The sequence below is a fragment of the Engraulis encrasicolus genome, chromosome 12 (genome assembly GCF_034702125.1).
Source record: "Engraulis encrasicolus isolate BLACKSEA-1 chromosome 12, IST_EnEncr_1.0, whole genome shotgun sequence".
NCBI classification, from domain to species: domain Eukaryota; kingdom Metazoa; phylum Chordata; class Actinopteri; order Clupeiformes; family Engraulidae; genus Engraulis; species Engraulis encrasicolus.
In genome coordinates, this window is record NC_085868.1 from 18,108,821 (window position 1) to 18,126,590 (window position 17,770).

Genomic DNA, 17,770 nt, shown 5'->3' on the forward strand with positions numbered 1-17,770 from the left:
CCATCTGTGTGTGTGTGTGTGTGTGTGTGTGTGTGTGTCTTTAGCATCCAGCTGTGATAGAATAACTTTTTTTATTCACCCCTGAGGGAGACCAGCAGGCAGGCAGGCAGGCAGGCAACTTATTCACGTATGAGAGCATTAGCGCCAGCAGGCCCACTGACGGGGAGGGACAAACGGGTCTCTTGTCCTGGGCCCAGGAATGAGGGGGGCCCAGAACTGGTTCCTCATGAAGTTGCGATTAAAGGTTCTGGTTTATTTCAAAATAAGTTGGTTTGAGGGAGGGAGAATGCGCTATATTTGCTAGGAGGGTTAGGAGGAAGGGGGGCCCATTCAGAGATTATTGTCCCGGGGCCAGTCAAAGCTGTCAGCGGCCCTGAGTGTCAGGGTTGCATGAAACACAACAAAAACAGATCACAAAAATAGCTGCCTGCTTAACCAGGAGGACACATGTACTTTGCACACTGGCAACATTAATATTGCAGAAAGGTTTATTTTTGCTCCGTGTTCACTTCGGTGTGATACAGTGCTTCCGAGGCATGTTTGTGCAGCTCTGTTGGAGTCATGGGACCATAAAAAGACAGTCTGGAAGTGCATGTAAGGGGTAGCCGGTGTCTTTAAACATGACGGCTTAACTTAACTGAGTTTGCTGAATCTGTAGAAGTACAGTTGAATACCCATGAAGTAAAGTATATGTTTTTTCCAGTTTTTCATGATTGCTTTAACCTGCTTTTTGAAACAGAGTCAGACAAAGTTGTCATAAACACAGCATAATTTCAGCAGAACAAAGCCATGTTTTACACATGCGTTAACACATCTGTTGGGTTAACACATGCTCAATACATATACACAGTTTTTTTCCTAAACAGTTAACACATGTACCATTTAAGTAGTAAAAACGTAACCATAACCATAAAAAAGACAGTCTGGAAGTGCCTGTGAGGGGTAGCCGGTGTTTTTAAACATGAGACTTCTGAACTGAGCAACAGAACATGAGCGACTGAACTGAGTTCGCTGAATCTGTAGAAGCACAGTTGAATAGCTAGCAAGTATAACTTTTATTGTCAGTGTAGGCTAGACACGAGTCAATAGCAAGTTGATTGAGTGTTGAACTTCGCTTCATGTACAGTATGTGTCTCACATGCTGCTACCCTGCTTTCTGTGTCTGCCCTGCAATTAATGTTCTAAACCTGTCGACAAAAGAATCTGTCTACGAAATCCCTTTGTAAAATATAATCTTATTTTAATTACACAACAAAATTGGTTTTAAGGAAACTGGAAACTGTTGAGATGCCCTTGATATTCTCAGCCATGCAAAATGCTTTCACCAACACCATACCTCAAGACAAATATTACGGCGCTAGCATGGAGAATAAATCTTGGTGTGTATTTTCGCTCATTTTTTTAACTGTAGAGAGAACACAAAAATCAATGAATGCTGAAATGCTGTGTGTGTTTAAAATTATCTATGGAGGTTCGATGAGGAAAAACCCAAAGTGGGCACCTCTGGCACCTCTCTCGTGTCTCAGCTCTGTTTCATGTAAATAGCCATAATTGCCTTAATGGAATCAGTTTACCTTTGCTAGCTCAGCACAGAGATAAATGGCCAAAATGCCTATTAAATAAGCAGGCCCTGTCGTGGAGATGCAAGCACTATCTATTCTCTCCGTACACACACTTACTCTACACACGCACGCACGCTCACACGCACACACGCGCGCTCGCACATGCGCTCGCACACACACACACACGCACACACACACACATACACAAACTCACACACTCACACACACACGCACACACACACACATACACAAACTCACACACTCACACGACACAGAAATATTAGCTGCTGGAGAAGTTTTTTTTCCCCCTGTTTTGTAGAGGGGAAAGAAAGAAAAAAAATCTGATTTATTCTGGCACATTTTAGCCGGCGTGTGTAATTGCACTGTTAATCGCGTTAAAAGGTTTTTGTTGAAGTAATGAGGAATGAGCTAAAAGCCTAGCCCGGCCGGGCATCATCTTCATTGAAGTGGAACCTCTGTCGCCATGGCCCCTCTCAACAACACACACTCCATGTGACCGATGAAGACACACACACTCCCTACATGACTGATCAGCACTCGGCCCTACAAAGCCAGAGTGCATTAAACTATGTTAACACTGACACATTGAGACAAATGCTTTCAAATTTGTCAAGCCACTGCCAAGTCAAACATAGATTGACTCCATGACGACATAAACATTGTTATGCTTTCATATGCCATTTACACTGAATCTGAAGGTCCCAGCTGCCAGCTAGTTCCATACAATTCAATTACATATACTGTATATGCTGGCTTAAAGCTAGAATGTGCATTGCCAATATCTGGAAGTACAGAAGAAAATATTAATTTCAGATTAAACGATCATTCCTTTAGTAACTCAAGTAACTCAGTGAGCGTCGAAGTATCTGACGCGATTGCAGGAAGCGGGAGGGAAATTTTTTGAAAAAAATCAGAATTTGAACAAACATGTCTGAAGTCTGTCTTTGGCGATGTAGGACCGTTTAACAGACATGTCTGACAGAACAGCCTACCGTAGGATAAAACTACAATGTAGGACCGTTTTCCAAATCCTACCGCTCAACATCGCTCCACAGAAACAGTTACCAGACCTAGTGCGGAGCCAAGTTTCTTGGCGGAAGTACGTAGGATGGTGCGCGAGGCTAGTGTCGAAGTATAAGACCACTCACTTGTGTTGTTATGGCCACTCTTTAGCATGCTGGCAGATCTGGTTATGCGGTTCTCTGCAAAGGAGAGACTGTGGATGGAACACATGGGATACACTATACATGAAATGCATAGTCTGCTCCAGTGTTTCCCAACCTTTTTTGTGCCAAGGCACACTTTTTCCCTTGAAAAAATCTCGTGGCACACCACCAACCAAAAATGATGAAATAATGAAAACAAATTATTCTCTGATAAGAATGACTATATTGTTAATATAGACGGCTACAAAGTGTCTTGAATATCAATCAAATAAACACAACACTGTATTTTTTAATCATATTCTAGGCCTATATTTCCTCTTTAAAATAAAAAGTGCACTTAATGTTCACTTCTTAAAGAAGCTATAAACTTCAAAGTAGGCCTACAATTTACAAATTGTTATTCTGTCCAAAAGCATTCTATTAGCAGGAATATAGAAAATAATGCTTATTTTGACAGTAGCAACATTTGATAAATATTTCACTGTTACATTATGAAGATGCATAGGCCTACAAATATCAATCTCATTTTACTCACTTAATCTTATTGTGAAACCTATGCGTCTTTCACCTTTGGCTAAGGCCCGCCCTAAAATGCTGTTTGACCACAATCACAGCGCTGCAAAAGGACGCAGTCGGTCAGAAAAAGTCGGACAGTTTGACAGCGCTCCATGAACTCAAAGCGGGAATCTCATGTTTTCAAATGCAAGCTATTACGGTCATATCATTATTAAAAACTGATTGGAAATTGTGCCTGGGGTGTTTGTGACAAAGGTGCAAGTTTCCCCGTGAGGTAACAGGAGGTAATCGCTTTCCCCTTTCCCTAAAACCAGGCTAATTATGCTTACCAGCAGTTGGATAGTCTGGCTTGAAGGGTCTCGGCATCCTCACACTCGACTAGAAAGCACGCGGACCAACAGACTACGTTGTGTGCTCAATCATGCCACCACCTCACTCGTTTAACTTTTCAGTAAGGTTGTAAGCAAAACACGAATCTGTTTCAGGGTAGGATTTTGGTTTTCTGACCTAACTAATGAAGAAACAGCGCTAGCAAAGTTAACTATCAGTCACGTCAGGAGGATTGTTTTGACTAGCAGCTGATGGACGTTTTTTGTTAGGCTACTGAGATACATCAATGCAATTCGCTGCCTGCTGCCACCTAGTGATAAGGAATTATTTCATGCTTAGGACGCCAGTCAACAGCAGACACTAGGCTACTAGAAAATGAATTATTAAAGGCATTATTTGCTGATAATAACGATGAATTCACAAAAAAAAAAAATGCCCAAGAATTTTCCACGGCACACCTGACCATCTCTCACGGCACACTACTGTGCCGCGGCACAGTGGTTGGGAAACACTGGTCTACTCTTCAGGTGCTCTATTGTGCATATTAACACATGGTTGATATTGGAGAATCCCATAAAGATGACCATCTTGGCCTCCCTAAACGGTAGGTGAATGTCAATGCTGATTTGAATTGAAAAATGTGTAGCATATAATAATAATTTGTATTTGTATAGCACTGTGTCATACAAGGCATGTAACTCAAAGTGCTTAACAAATGGGAAAAAACATTGTTAGAGATAGATTTAAAAGGAGAGGTATAGAGGAGAGGCAGAAAAAGCAGGAAGGCAGAGGAAGAAGAGATAGACAGAAAATGTAGAGTCATAAGGTCAACGTAGGTTAGGACCAGGATTCTTAGATGTGTAAGGTCCATAGTGGCTGGGCCTATCATAAGTCATAGATAGTCACACAGAGATTGGGCGCTCAGGTGCGGCCCCTGGTGGCATCAGGGGTGAGGAAAAACTCCCTTTCGCTTGATTCATAGTTTGTGAGGGGGAAAAAAAAGCTCAGTGAGGTCTGAGAAAAAAGACCCCCTGTAGTCAGGAAGAAACCTCAGGCAGAGACCAGCGGCCACCTAGGGGAGCCCCCTGCCAGGGCTGGATTGCGAGTAGTAAGGGCGCTGCGGCGGCTGGGACACTATGACGCCTTGGCAGCTAGGAGTTGGCAAGGATGAAGAGGTGGGTCTTCAGCTGCTTCTTAAAGGAGTCGACGGAGGTGGCTGATCGGATCTCGATGGGGAGGGCGTTCCATCTCTTGGGCGCATAGCAGGCAAACGCGGCGTCGCCGATCTTCTTCTGCGGGGGGGTGGGGGTCCTTAGCAGCTTGGCATCAGTGGACCTGAGAGCTCGAGCAGGGGCATAAAAAGAGAGCATGTCTGAGATATAGCTAGGGGCAAGTCCATTTAATGCTTTAAATACTGTGAGCAGAATCTTAAAGTCGATTCTGTATGAGACAGGTAACCAGTGCAGGTCTGCCAAGACAGGAGAGATGTGCTCTCTCATTCTGGTTCTTGTTAGGATTCTTGCCGCAGAATTTTGAATGAGTTGCAATTTGTCAATTAATTTTTTTTGGGAGACCGGAGAAAAGAGCATTGCAGTAGTCTATCCTACTGGTGACAAAGGCATGAATAAGTTTCTCAGCGTCTTGTCGGGGGGCCAAGCCGCGCACTTTGTTGACATTTCTAAGATGGAAAAAAGCAGATTTTGTTATCTTGTTGATGTGAGGCTCAAAGCTCAAATCCGAGTCTATGACCACACCTAGGCCAGTAACCTTATCTTTAATGTGTATGCTTAGGTCACCTAGGCTTGAGTGGAGTTTTGCACGTTTTTTCTTAGGCCCAATGAGCAACACTTCAGTTTTATCTTCATTTAATTTTAGGAAGTTACTGTTCATCCAATCTGTAATGGCAGACATGCATTTAGTCAAGGCATGAATGGCAGTGGTTTGGCTAGGCTCGACAGAGATATATAGTTGAGTGTCATCGGCATAGCTATGAAAATCAACATTGTGCTCTCTGATGATGGAGCCCAGGGGCAACATATAGAGAGAGAAGAGGAGAGGGCCCAAGCAACTACCCTGAGCAACTCCAAAAGGCACATCATACTTGTTGGAGACGTATTCTCCGATGGTGACAAAAAACTGTCTTCCTGTAATATATGTTTTGAACCACTCTAAGACGTGACCGGACAAGCCTACCCAAGATTCAAGGCGGTCAATTAGTATGTTGTGGTCTATCGTGTCAAAGGCGGCACTGAGTCAAGTAGGTCGAGGAGGATAAGTGCTGAAACTTTGTTTGCGGCAGTGTTGAGCCTAAGATCACTTATTATTTTGGTTAGTGCTGTTTCGGTGCTATGGTTGGCTCTAAAGCCTGATTGGAATTTTTCCAAGATATCATTCCCAGCCAGATGTTGATTAAGCTGTTTAAATACAACTTTTTCTAGTACCTTGCTTATAAAGGGGAGGTTTGATATAGGTCTGTAGTTGTTTAAAGAATTCTGATCTAAATTTGTCTTTTTTAGGAGTGGCTTTACCATGGCTGTTTTGAATGAGCTTGGAAAAATGCCTGTAAGCATAGAGGTGTTAACAATTTGCAGTAAAGGTGCTGCTAAGCAACCAAGTACGTTTTTTAGCAGATATGTGGGGATCGCGTCAAGGCTGCAGGTAGACTGCTTACTTTCCCTGACTATTTTACAGAGGTCGTCCTCTGTAATTGGACAAAACTTTTGGAAGCTCTCAGGTCTCCTAGGGGGGTTTAACCCTCCCCTCGGTGTATCGCCTGAGTGGGCGACAGAGGTTGCTGCGTTTCCACCTTGGATGCCTTCTCTAATGTCGGCAATCTTTTTATTAAAAAATCTAGCAAATTCCTCGCACTTGGCATGTGATGCTGCATTTAGGTTGTTATTGCTATGTGTTGGATTAAGCAGGTGGTCAATAGTGGAAAAAAGAACTTTCGCATTATGCTGGTTGTCTGTTATGATTTTGGAAAAATATGCTTTTCTCTCTGAGCGTACCGCATTATTGTAGGAGGAGATCTCATCCCTAAGGGATTGTCTGTGGACTTCTAATTTAGTTTTCCTCCAAAGACGCTCGGTTACTCTGCATTTTCTTTTTAAGGCTCTAAGTGAGTCATTCATCCAAGGTGAATACCTAGCTCTGGTTCTTGTCGTCGTTCTAATTGGAGCTATGTTATCTAGAATTCCTCTTAAGTTGTTGTTGAAGCTATCAACCATTTCATCAGGTGTGCAGTGACCATTTAGTAGGTCACCTGATTTGATGAGGTCTGAAATCTTAAGCTCAGCAGAGGCATTAATGCGTCGTCTGTGAATGACATTGTTGGGTGTGCTAATTTGTGTTGAAATGTCAAAATCAAAAAAACACACAGTGGTGGTCGGAGAGGCCGACGTCCGTGACCGATATATTGTTGATATCAAGTGCATGTGAAATAACAAGGTCAAGTGTGTTGCCTTTTCGATGGGTAGGCTGTTCTGTACATTCTGGACGAGACCGAATCCATTTAATGTGTCTAAGAAAGACTTGGCTATTGCGTCATCTGATTTATTTACGTGGATATTAAAGTCGCCAGCAATTATTGCTTTGTCATAGTTAGTAAGTACGTCCGACATGAAGGTGGAGAAATCAGATAGAAATGACGAAGAGAATTTCGGTGGACGGTACAGAACAATAATGATCAGTTTGAGGTTTGCTTGGACCCTCATTGCCAAGTATTCAAATGAAGAGAAAGAGCCCAGATTCATCTTAGTACAATTAAATTTGTTGGAGAAAAGTATGGCTACGCCTCCGCCTCGTTTCTTTGGTCTCGGGGCGTGAAGGAATTTGTAATCGGAAGGGCAAGCCTCAATAAAAGTAGCAGCCCCGTCGTCTTTAAGCCATGTTTCGGTAAGGAACATAAAGCTTATGTTTTTGTCCGAGACCAGCTGGTTTACTACGAAGCTTTTGTTGGTCAAGGACTGCACGTTAAGTAATGCAGCATTAACATTCAAAGTAGTAGAGCTATTGTTTATGCGTTCAGGTGCAATCGTAATTAGGTTGTTGTGTACACAACCAGAGGGTCTATATCTGCGAGCTTTCCTACGGGTAGTGACAGCGTGGATAGCTAGTGGGGAACTCTCTATTGGGCACGCAGTGTCTAAATTGGTGTAGTGCTTTGGATTTGAAACACCTGTTAGTCAATCCAAGGACCGATGGGCTTCGAGGGTCAGCTCTAGGTTGGTCGCGAGGAGACGAGCGCCAGATCTGTTTAAGTGCCTTCCATCTCGTGCGAAGAGGTTTCGGCGGTTCCAGAAAGCGGAGAAGTTGTCAACGTAGGGAATGGCTTCTTGGCGGCAGTGTCTCATCAGCCAGACGTGCAGTTGGCGGATTCGGGAGAACTGGAAGGCAGAGAAACAAACAGAGGGGATGGGGCCTGAGATAGCGTATTTTTTTCCAGTGCTGCTAAGGGTATTAATAAGGGAGAGGAAATCGGACTCAAGTTTTTTAGACTGCTGCAGCCGGATGTCATTGGAGCCTGCGTGGACGATGAGAGTTGTGGCAGTAGGATACTGTGACAGCGCGTCCGGCACATTCGACTGGACATCGGCTACGAGAGCTCCAGGTAGGCACCACGTCTGGGCGTTTCGTAGGGTTACGTGGCGAACCATCGAAGATCCTATGAGGACTGTTGATGGTCGCCGGGGTTCTGAATGGGCAGGCTGCTCTCGGGTGATTTGCCTGGGGTAGCGAGGGTCCGGCGGCTTCTGGGTCGCACTCTTTGTGGTAGAGGCTTGGGCACCTGGTGGGAGGGGGGGACAGGGTCAGTTTCTGCATCGATGACTGAGTCAAGTACAGAAAAACGATTGCTAGTCACTAGAGGTGGTGAACATTTCTGCAGTACTCCCCTGCCGCCGTTAACCACCTCCGTCCAGCTACGACGCGCGGGAGTGGAGCACGGTGGATTCGGGGGGGACTTCGGCTGGTGTTTGCTGTGGCTGGGGAAAAAAGATAGTGTAGTTAAGTTGGCGCTAGTATTACTGGTTTGGTGTTTCAACGTGGTGTTATGGGATTTTATGACTACCTCGCATTGTAGCCGGCGAATGTCACGTCTAAGTGTTTCAATCGTCATGTTGGCTTTGGCTAGTCTTTCATTAGCATTAGCTAGATCACTGCAGGCGCAGGTAGAGTTGGCCATAATTAGGTCTGCGGATGCAGCAGAAAAGGTTATTTTTGCGAGATAGTTGGTGTAGTGTTGCAAAATTGACTATGAGGTGAGGTGAAACTAAAGCCGAGTAGGGCTCGGCGCGAAAAAAAAAAGTTATGTAGGCTAGCCTGGTGGAAAGCAAAAATCTATTTGGATGGTGGGGAGGTTAGCCTATGTGCTTATGTTGTTGTAAGAGTGATAACAAGGTAGCGCTAAAGTAATACTACATCGAATCAGTTGTTTGTAGTTGTAAGTTTCAGACAAAGCTTTTAGGAGAAAAACGAGAAGAAACTTAATTTCGTCCGAGTAGCTCCTCGACGGGAATAGCTCTGGCATAATGTGGTTGAGGTGTCCTACACATCCTACACCTTAGAATAACAACAGATATGATGTAGCAGGACGGATTATGAGAGATTTAACTGAGGAGATCAACAAAGTGCTGTCTAGAAATGTTATATTGTATAGATGGTATTGTATCATCCTGTCTCCACACTTAAGAAGGAGGCGTATTGGATGCTGGTATGCTTCAAGGGCCTAGCACCTCTCATGAACCCTCAAAGGAATTGTGTCCAACAATTTATCTCACAGCGCCCACAATTCCTATCCGTGTGCCTGGTTATTCTAGTATTCCGGCATCTAAGTCTTACAGATGTTTTGTAGACCAATAGCCTTGTCTGATGGGAGTGCCGAGTCTCTTTTGAACTTGTGGTGTTTCAACATTGGCTTTAGTACTTGAGCATTCATATTTCTTGTATCTTGTCTCTGTGCCTTTGTTCCTTCTGGCAAAACACTCTCCTCTCTGTTTGCATTGTGGGCGCCATGTTTCAGTCTTGTTTAATTTCCTTTACCTGCATACTCGCCATCCCTGTTGTTTGTTTTAAAATGGCTGCTCAGAGGACCTGTGGAGAGACACATCACAACTGTTTAAGCAGAGCTGTTTCAGAAGGGGATTTGAACTGATATTGTTGAAATCACGAAGAAGAAGAAGAAGAAGAAGAAGAAGAAGAAAGAAGGAAAATATGAAAGAAAGAAGGAAAATATGAAAGAATAAGAAGCAAAACCCTCTGAACTTGTCTAGAACTCAAATGTTTTGATATAATTCCCCAGTTCACCCGTGGATTGTTGATGATTTCAAGTCGCCTTTTTCTACAGAAAATAACACTGTCTGCTGTCCTTGGGAGGCTTGTATGGAAGAGGGAGAGGGGTGAAAAACAAGGACTAAACATTGCTTGCTGTTTCCAAACAGCAGATTGCATTCGGAATCCCGCTGAGAACCAGCGGTGTGCATGGTGCTGATTGTTCTAATATAGCGACATGCAGCAGAGTGATCATGCTGCCCGCTTGTGTGAAAACTAATTTCCTCTGCATTCACTGTGGAGGAGGTATCGCGTCTATAGAAACACTATAATACACTGACATGTAATTGTTATTTAGTGATACAATATCTGCACAATGAGAGCACATTTCCTCATTCATTGGATACATTTGTAATAATGAGATTTGGCGAACATGACTCACGTCTTTGTGTATTAGGATGGATATTTGTGTATCGTTGTGTGTGCGCATGTATCTGTGTATGTGTGTGTGTACAGTATGAGCAATGAAGATGTAGGTCAGAGGGCTTCTGCGTTCTGTTTAGTAGTGTGAAGGTGTTCTTTGATTAGATGTAACTTTAAAATGTTTCATGTGTGTGTGCGTGCGTGTGTACGTGCTTGCGTGCATGCCTGGGTACGTGCATGTGTGTGCCATCCAAGTAATGTCATGTCCTCTCCTCTCCTCTGCAGCATCCAACCCCTGTGAGGCCAACAGTGGCAGGGGTCCCTGCTCCCACCTGTGTCTGCTCAACTCCAACCGGACTGCTGCCTGCTTCTGCCCTCACCTCATGAAGCTCTCCGTAGACAACAAGACCTGCATCTGTGAGTATGGAGAGAGAGAGGGAGAGAGAGAGAGAGAGAGAGAGAGAGAGAGAGAGAGAGAGAGAGCGTAGCCTCTTGCTGCAGATGGGGTCGCCGGCAGGCCTATTGACTTAATTTACCTTAAGTAACAGATTAAGACATAGCCATTACAATTTTGGTGATAGTAAGGTTATAACAAAGACTCTGCATTAAGGGGTTAAGAAAGTACATTTGGTACATAAAACAACTTGGTTTTCAAACAGGTTGAAGAAGAGAGAATAGTGAACAAGATTTGAGGGAGTGAAGGAAAATGTACGGTAAATACAGTATGGGTAATGAAAAAACTGGCCCCTATTTTCGTGACGCTATTGTCATTGTTTAGGGCTATTTTGACAAGAGGAGAGGCAGGCAATTATACCCCAGCTAGGGATATCAATATCAGTTTGTATGTGTTCACACATGTGTTTTAACAAAATCAGTGACAAATATTGCTTCATGGTGTTCTCCTTGCACTAACATAAAGGTGTCATTAAATCCTTTTTTGTCAGGGGGTATCATGCAATTTTAGCTGAAATGAGTCTTTTATGACATGCTGTCACTTTACACTCTCCTATCAGACCATTTTAATGCTTATTCCATCTTGTAAAAAAGGCTGAAATAGGGTTTTATTAACTACTTACATCAGCTCTTGTTATCTGTAAGTTATAAAATGAGAAGGGAGGGGGGGGGGCTTGTATTGGCTGCCTGTGAGACAAGGAGAATATTAAATCCGTAGCCTGAAGAGAATGGCAGCACAGCGACGGCTTAGCTCTATTACTTATTTAGACGCGTATTAGACTCTGAGCCGCTAGGTCCCCATTTGAAGAGCAGAGCTTCCTCAAATGAACTCGGCAGATAACACGCTTAAGAAGATCCAGTGGGACCTGGGGGTCAGACTGGGGGGCATTCTCATCTTCTTCCCTCCTCCTCTGATGTCTTTGTCAAGGCGTGCGATCACTCACCCAACCAGCTGTTCATCTGACAGGCAAACATATTGGTTTCTGAACTGGTGGAATATGTTTGGGATGTGTTATATATTTCACAGGGAAGTGGAAATGGGGAAGTGGAGAAGTAGAAATGTTTTTCATAAGTCATTCAACTAATCAAGTCAAGTCAGCTTGAGTGCAGTATCTTTCGATTTTATGCTTCATGCCATGCATAGTTTTGATCCTACAGTAGGCCAAAGAAACACTTGAAGAAGTGAGAGAAGCGTAGCGTGAGAGAAATGAAGTGGTGCCAATGATTTGACCGATTGAATAATTTATGGAGGCAAAGATGGAGACTGAGTGATGGACTCAATGCCTGACCTTGTTCATCTGTCAGATTCTTCCATGAGCAAGTGTCCTCTTTAATGATGTCTGCTCTTGGATGATGTCTTTCAAGCGCTGACATCTTTAAAGGGACAAAGAGGATAATTATTTCAATCGTTTTTTCAAAACCACTTTTGGTATATCTTAACTTTTTTTCCTTTGGGATTACATGGTATGGCTATAGAATACCATGACCTCTCACTACTTCTACTTTAAGGCTCTCTGCATGCTTGCTGTAGGATACACGTGCGCGATTCATTCATGAACGTGCATATTTAATGTCAATTTCGCGCACGTTTGACACGGCAGCCAAATGTCTGCGTCAGGTGCGATATCTTCAAACTCGCTGGGGGCGATCGTGGGAAACACTGCACAGTTCCACCCATGTGCTTCTGATGAGAAAACAATGGCAGCAACTTTTAAGAGCGTCTCATTGAGATTGTCCGAAATTACAAACATTTGCGATCATGCTTCCTCATTGCACTTTGAAAAAGGAGCGTGCAAATATAGGAGCAGTAGCAGTATTAGTCCAGCGGATGGGACACACAAAAGGGCCTTATCGTGCACTTTTGAGTAAAAGCATGAAAATCGGTACACATGTCCTTCTTGATATGCTGATTAATGTTAGCGTTGGAGGCGTCGCGAAAAATGCATCGTTTTCAAGATGGCCGCCAAATTCAATATGGCCGACCCATATTAATGAATCTACCTGATATTTGGTAGTAAAAGCATGAAAATCGGTACACATATCCTTCTTGATATGCTGATTAATATTAGCATTGGAGATGTAGCAAAAAATGCATTGTTTTCAAGATGGCCGCCAAATCCAGTATGGCCGACCCATATTAATGAATCTACCTGACACTTGGTATTAAAAGCATGAAAATTGGTACATATATCCTTCTTGATATGCTGATTAATATTAGCATTGGAGGCGTTGCGAAAAATTTAGCATTTTCAAGATGGCCGCCAAATCCAATATGGCCTACCCATATTAATGAATCTTCTTGACACTTGGTATTAAAAGCATGAAAATCGGTACACATATCATTCTTGATATGCTGATAAATATTACCATTGGAGGCATTGCTAAAAATGCTGTATTTTCAAGATGGCCGCCACATCCATTATGGCCAACCCATATTAATGAAGCTACCTGACAGTTTGTAGTAAAGGCATGGAAATTTGTGCACAGTTACTTTTTTATATTTTGATTGATAAAAGAACTCGATACTTTGCAAAAAAGTTTACATTTCAAGATGGCTGCCAAATCAAATATGGCAAACGCATTTTAATAAATCCTTCAGGCACTTTTAGTAAAACCATGGAAACTGGTGCACATTTACTTCTTGATGTGCTCATTAATATTAAAAATTGAGGCATTGTGGGAAAAACACATTTTCAAAATGGACAACTAAGATAGTGTTTATAACATATACATATACATACACATATACACATATACATACACATACATATTTTTCTAAAAAAAAATATTTTGGCATTGCATATAATTAACACTCACAAAATACCATTGAAAATGATTAAACATTATTGGCATGTTATCAAATGAAGTGATGCATATGTTATGGTTTTGCCCAAACTGTGTCTGCCACCACCACAATAGATTATTTTCTGCAATGTGATAACTTTAGAATAGGTGCAAGAGTTTGCACCACCTCTTGTGTTCTACCACTCTATAATAGGTACATGAATTGAAGTGTTAAAGCCTTACACTTGGAAGATTATTGACTTTGTTTGCATTATAGGTTTTGTACAGATGGACAGATATGTATGAAATGTTCTCTGCTAATACTCTTCAATCGGTACACTGATTGCATTCTTGAGGCCTCAAATAGGTAATACGGCAGTAGCGTTATGTACAAATCCAAGACTTTTGAGGGGCTTGTGGGATGTACAGCACCTCTAGCGCTTAGTGATAACTGCATAGGCCTTGTACAAATTTCAAAAGGGCCAGGATTTCAAGATTGCTAGAGAGAAAGTTAACTTGATTTGTTAATTCATGGACATTTTTATGATTGCTTACTTCAAAGAATCTAATTGTTGATGACTACTTCTAGCTGCACAAGGTTTTCAAACAAACTGTAATCCTGCACCCAATGCAAGTTGTATGGTAAGCTTATATCTTGCCTGGTTAACACAAGTTGATCTCACAAGTGATATAATCTGGTGGTTATGCAATTTCTCATAGTAAAGTTGTGATTTACGATTGCCCATGGCAGTTTATAGGTCGTTAAGAATGTGGTATTTGGCATATGTGTAGCCCATATCCAATCATGTCAGTTGTATTTATTCAAACAAACTGCAGCCATTGCCTTTACACCCCTACTCTTTCTCCTGATTGCACCCCAAGATCTGGTACCCTCACTGAGGGATGGAATCCATGCTACATTTCAGATCAGAACAATTGTGTAAAGTAGTAGGATTTCACAGGTTATGGTATATACTATGGCCAACATCAATCAAACTGCCAATAATGCCTAATTAAAAGATTGACATAAACTTTGAATAAATGGTGAATGGCACAGTTGGAACATGATGGCCATCAAAAAGTCAACTCAGGGTATGTAAAATATAACTTGAGTGAAAAGTTTACATGTACAGTATTAGGATTCATTTCTAGACCAGGATAATGATGTGAAGATTTGGTGTGTGTGTGTGTGTGTGTGTGTGTGTGTGTGTGTGTGTGTGTGTGTGTGTGTGTCTGTGTGTCTGTCTGTCTGTCTGTCTGTCTGTCTGTCTGTCTGTGTGTGTGTGTGTGTGTGTGTGTGTGTGTGTGTGTGTGTCTCGCGTGACAACCGGTGCCGTACGGGCGTGTATGTCTTTTTTCAAAGCGTTTTGAGTAAACTTCATAGTTGTGATACTGTGTTACATAAATACATATTGCAATGTATTGTATTGTAATATGGGTCAGTCATATTTGATTTTTGTTCATGGCCCCTAATATGAATAAGCATCTAATGTAAAGAAGTAACTATGTGTACCAATTGTCATGCTTTTACCACAAATTACCAGGTAGTTAATATGGGCTGGCCATATTTGATTTGGCGGCCATCTTGAAAACAATTATTTTTTTCCCGTGACGCCTCCAATGCTAATATTAATCAGCATATCAAGGACATGTGTACCGATTTTCATGCTTTTACCACCAAGTGTCAGGTAGATTCATTAATATGGGTTGGTCATATTGGATTTGGCGGCCATCTTGAAAACGATGACTTTTTTGTGACTCCTCCAATGCTAATGTTAATCAGCATATCAAGAAGGATATGTGGACCGATTTTCATGCTTCTACTACCAAGTCTCAGGTAGATTCATTAATATGGGTCGGTCTTATTGGATTTGGCGGCCATCTTGAAAATGATGAATTTTGCGCAACGCCTCCAACGCTAAACTTAATCAGCATATCAAGAAGAATATGTGTACCGATTTTCATGCCTTTACGACCAAGTGTTAGGTAGATAGGTAGATTCATAAATATGAATTGGCCATATTGGATTTGGCGGCCATCTTGAAAATTAATACATTTTTCATGATGCCTCCAATGCTAATGTTAATCAGCATATCAAGAAGGTTATGTGTACCGATTTTCATGCTTTTACTACAAAGTGTCAGGTAGATTCATTAATATGGGTCGGCCATATTGGATTTGGCGGCCATCTTGAAAACGATGCATTTTTCGCGACGCCTCCAACGCTAACATTAATCAGCATATCAAGAAGGATATGTGTACCGATTTTCATGCTTTTACTCAAAAGTGCACGATCAAATCACCCATCCGCTGGACTATATTGTTTCTTTGCCCACGGAGCCCCTCTTTTTGTTTTTTGTCTTCCTTGCTGTTTGTGTTCCCAATTTCCGCATCGTAATGCTGCGTGCTCTCTGCCCCCTGGATTATACCGCCAGTATTTTGCGTCTTGGTCAACTGCTTTCAAAGCAAGCATGTGCAGTCGGTTGCTTGCGGTGACGCGCATAATTCACAGCCTGCAGCAAGCGTCCCGCGGGCTTAACGCCATATGACATGACAACTAAACTTTTTGAGTTATCCTGCTGACAGACAAGCAAACAAACAGACAAACCAATGTGACCGAAAACGTAATAAAAATGAAAACGAATCACCTGTGCTCTTTTTTGCTTTCTGTACTTGACAGCGATGAAGAGATTCCTGTTGTACGCTCGGCAATCTGAGATCCGAGGCGTGGACATCGAGAACCCGTACTTCAACATCATCACGGCGCTGACCGTGCCCGACATAGATGATGTGACGGTGGTGGACTTTGACTCAGTGGAGGAGCGCATCTACTGGGCCGACGTGAAGACTCGTACCATAAAGCGCGCCTTCATCAACAGCACCATGATCGAGACTCGTATCGGGAGGTAATGAACTTCATTATATACATTTAGCTTTTTTCCCTTTTCTGACCTTATTCATGATAGAACAGTGAGAGGGTGACGGGGAAAAAAAAACTAATTGAACTGGTCTATGACAAGAACAACATTGAATCTTCTGCAGGAGATAGGATAGCCACCCTCCTCTCGCCCCCTCTCAATGCAAAGCAGTAATGCTCTTTCATCTGACGTGCCTCTGCAGGTGCCACTGCTGGAATGGGATGAAAAATCAGCCCGAGTATTTTCAGTCAAGAGCAGTCCGCCTTGAGGCGTTGAGAGGGACAACAAAGTCTGTGACAACATTTTTCGTCATTTAATATCAGTTATTTTGACCCCAGCAGCCAAAATTAACCCATTGATGCTGGATGTTGCATTGCGCAACATTGCCCCTGGCGCCTGGAGCTGCATGACGCAGGGTCATGATATTTGGGTCATGTTAATTGAGACAATTTTATTTTAAAAATCTTGGTAGGTTAGAGCTGAATGAACACATTCTAACTTATTGTTTTATGTGCTTCAGAGGCTGAGATATTTAGATTTTGTAGGCTGAGGGCAACATTTCTTTAAAAGGGCTTAGGCATTCAGCAGCCTTTTCTGCAGGTGCTTTAGGTGTCAATGGGTTAATATTTAAATCTGAGTCCGAGAGATTTGCTCTAGTGGCATGAGGACTGATACCATCACATTAAGCGGAAGGCCAGGCCAAAATCATGTGTGTGTGTGAGAGAGAGAGAGAGAGAGAGAGAATGTGTGTGTGTGTCTGTCTGTCTGTCTGTCTGTCTGTCTGTCTGTAGACACTTGCATTTCAAATCCATTGGTGCCTGTCTGATAGTTTTGGGACGTTTAGCGTGATGCGCGCATTCTGTCACAAACGCTAGCACCCAGTAAATCTTCACGTACTAAAGGTTACGAATGAACTGATGCCTGTTTACGTAGCTCCGGAAGTGCGCTTTTCAGCAGACAGGCAGACAGAGTAACTTTTTAATGTCTTTATTTATAAAGTGGAAGTGCTGCCGTCTGCTCCCAGTCTACCTCAATAGATACCAAGAGCGAGCGAACATCATCCCGTAACATGACAGTTACACATTACACGCTGTGTGAGTGTGTGCCTGTGTGTGTGCCTGTGTGTGTGTGTGTGTGTGTGTGTGTGTGTGTGTGTGTGTGTGTGTGTGTGTGTGTGTGTGTGTGTGTGTGTGTGTGTGTGTGTGTGTGTACTGTATACTGTGTACTGTGTACATATGTGTGTGTTTGGTGTTAATGCACATAAGTAGATGGATGTTTTCTGTTTAAAGGTTATAATTGGCAGCTATTTGCATAAATGAAAGTGTTGGCC

The 17,770-nt window shown here is 42.6% G+C and overlaps 1 pseudogene; it reads left to right on the forward strand.

Annotated features, from left to right (window-relative positions):
• LOC134460381 (low-density lipoprotein receptor-related protein 1B-like) overlaps positions 1–17,770 on the forward strand; it is a 372,315-nt pseudogene that overhangs the window by 116,364 nt on the left and 238,181 nt on the right.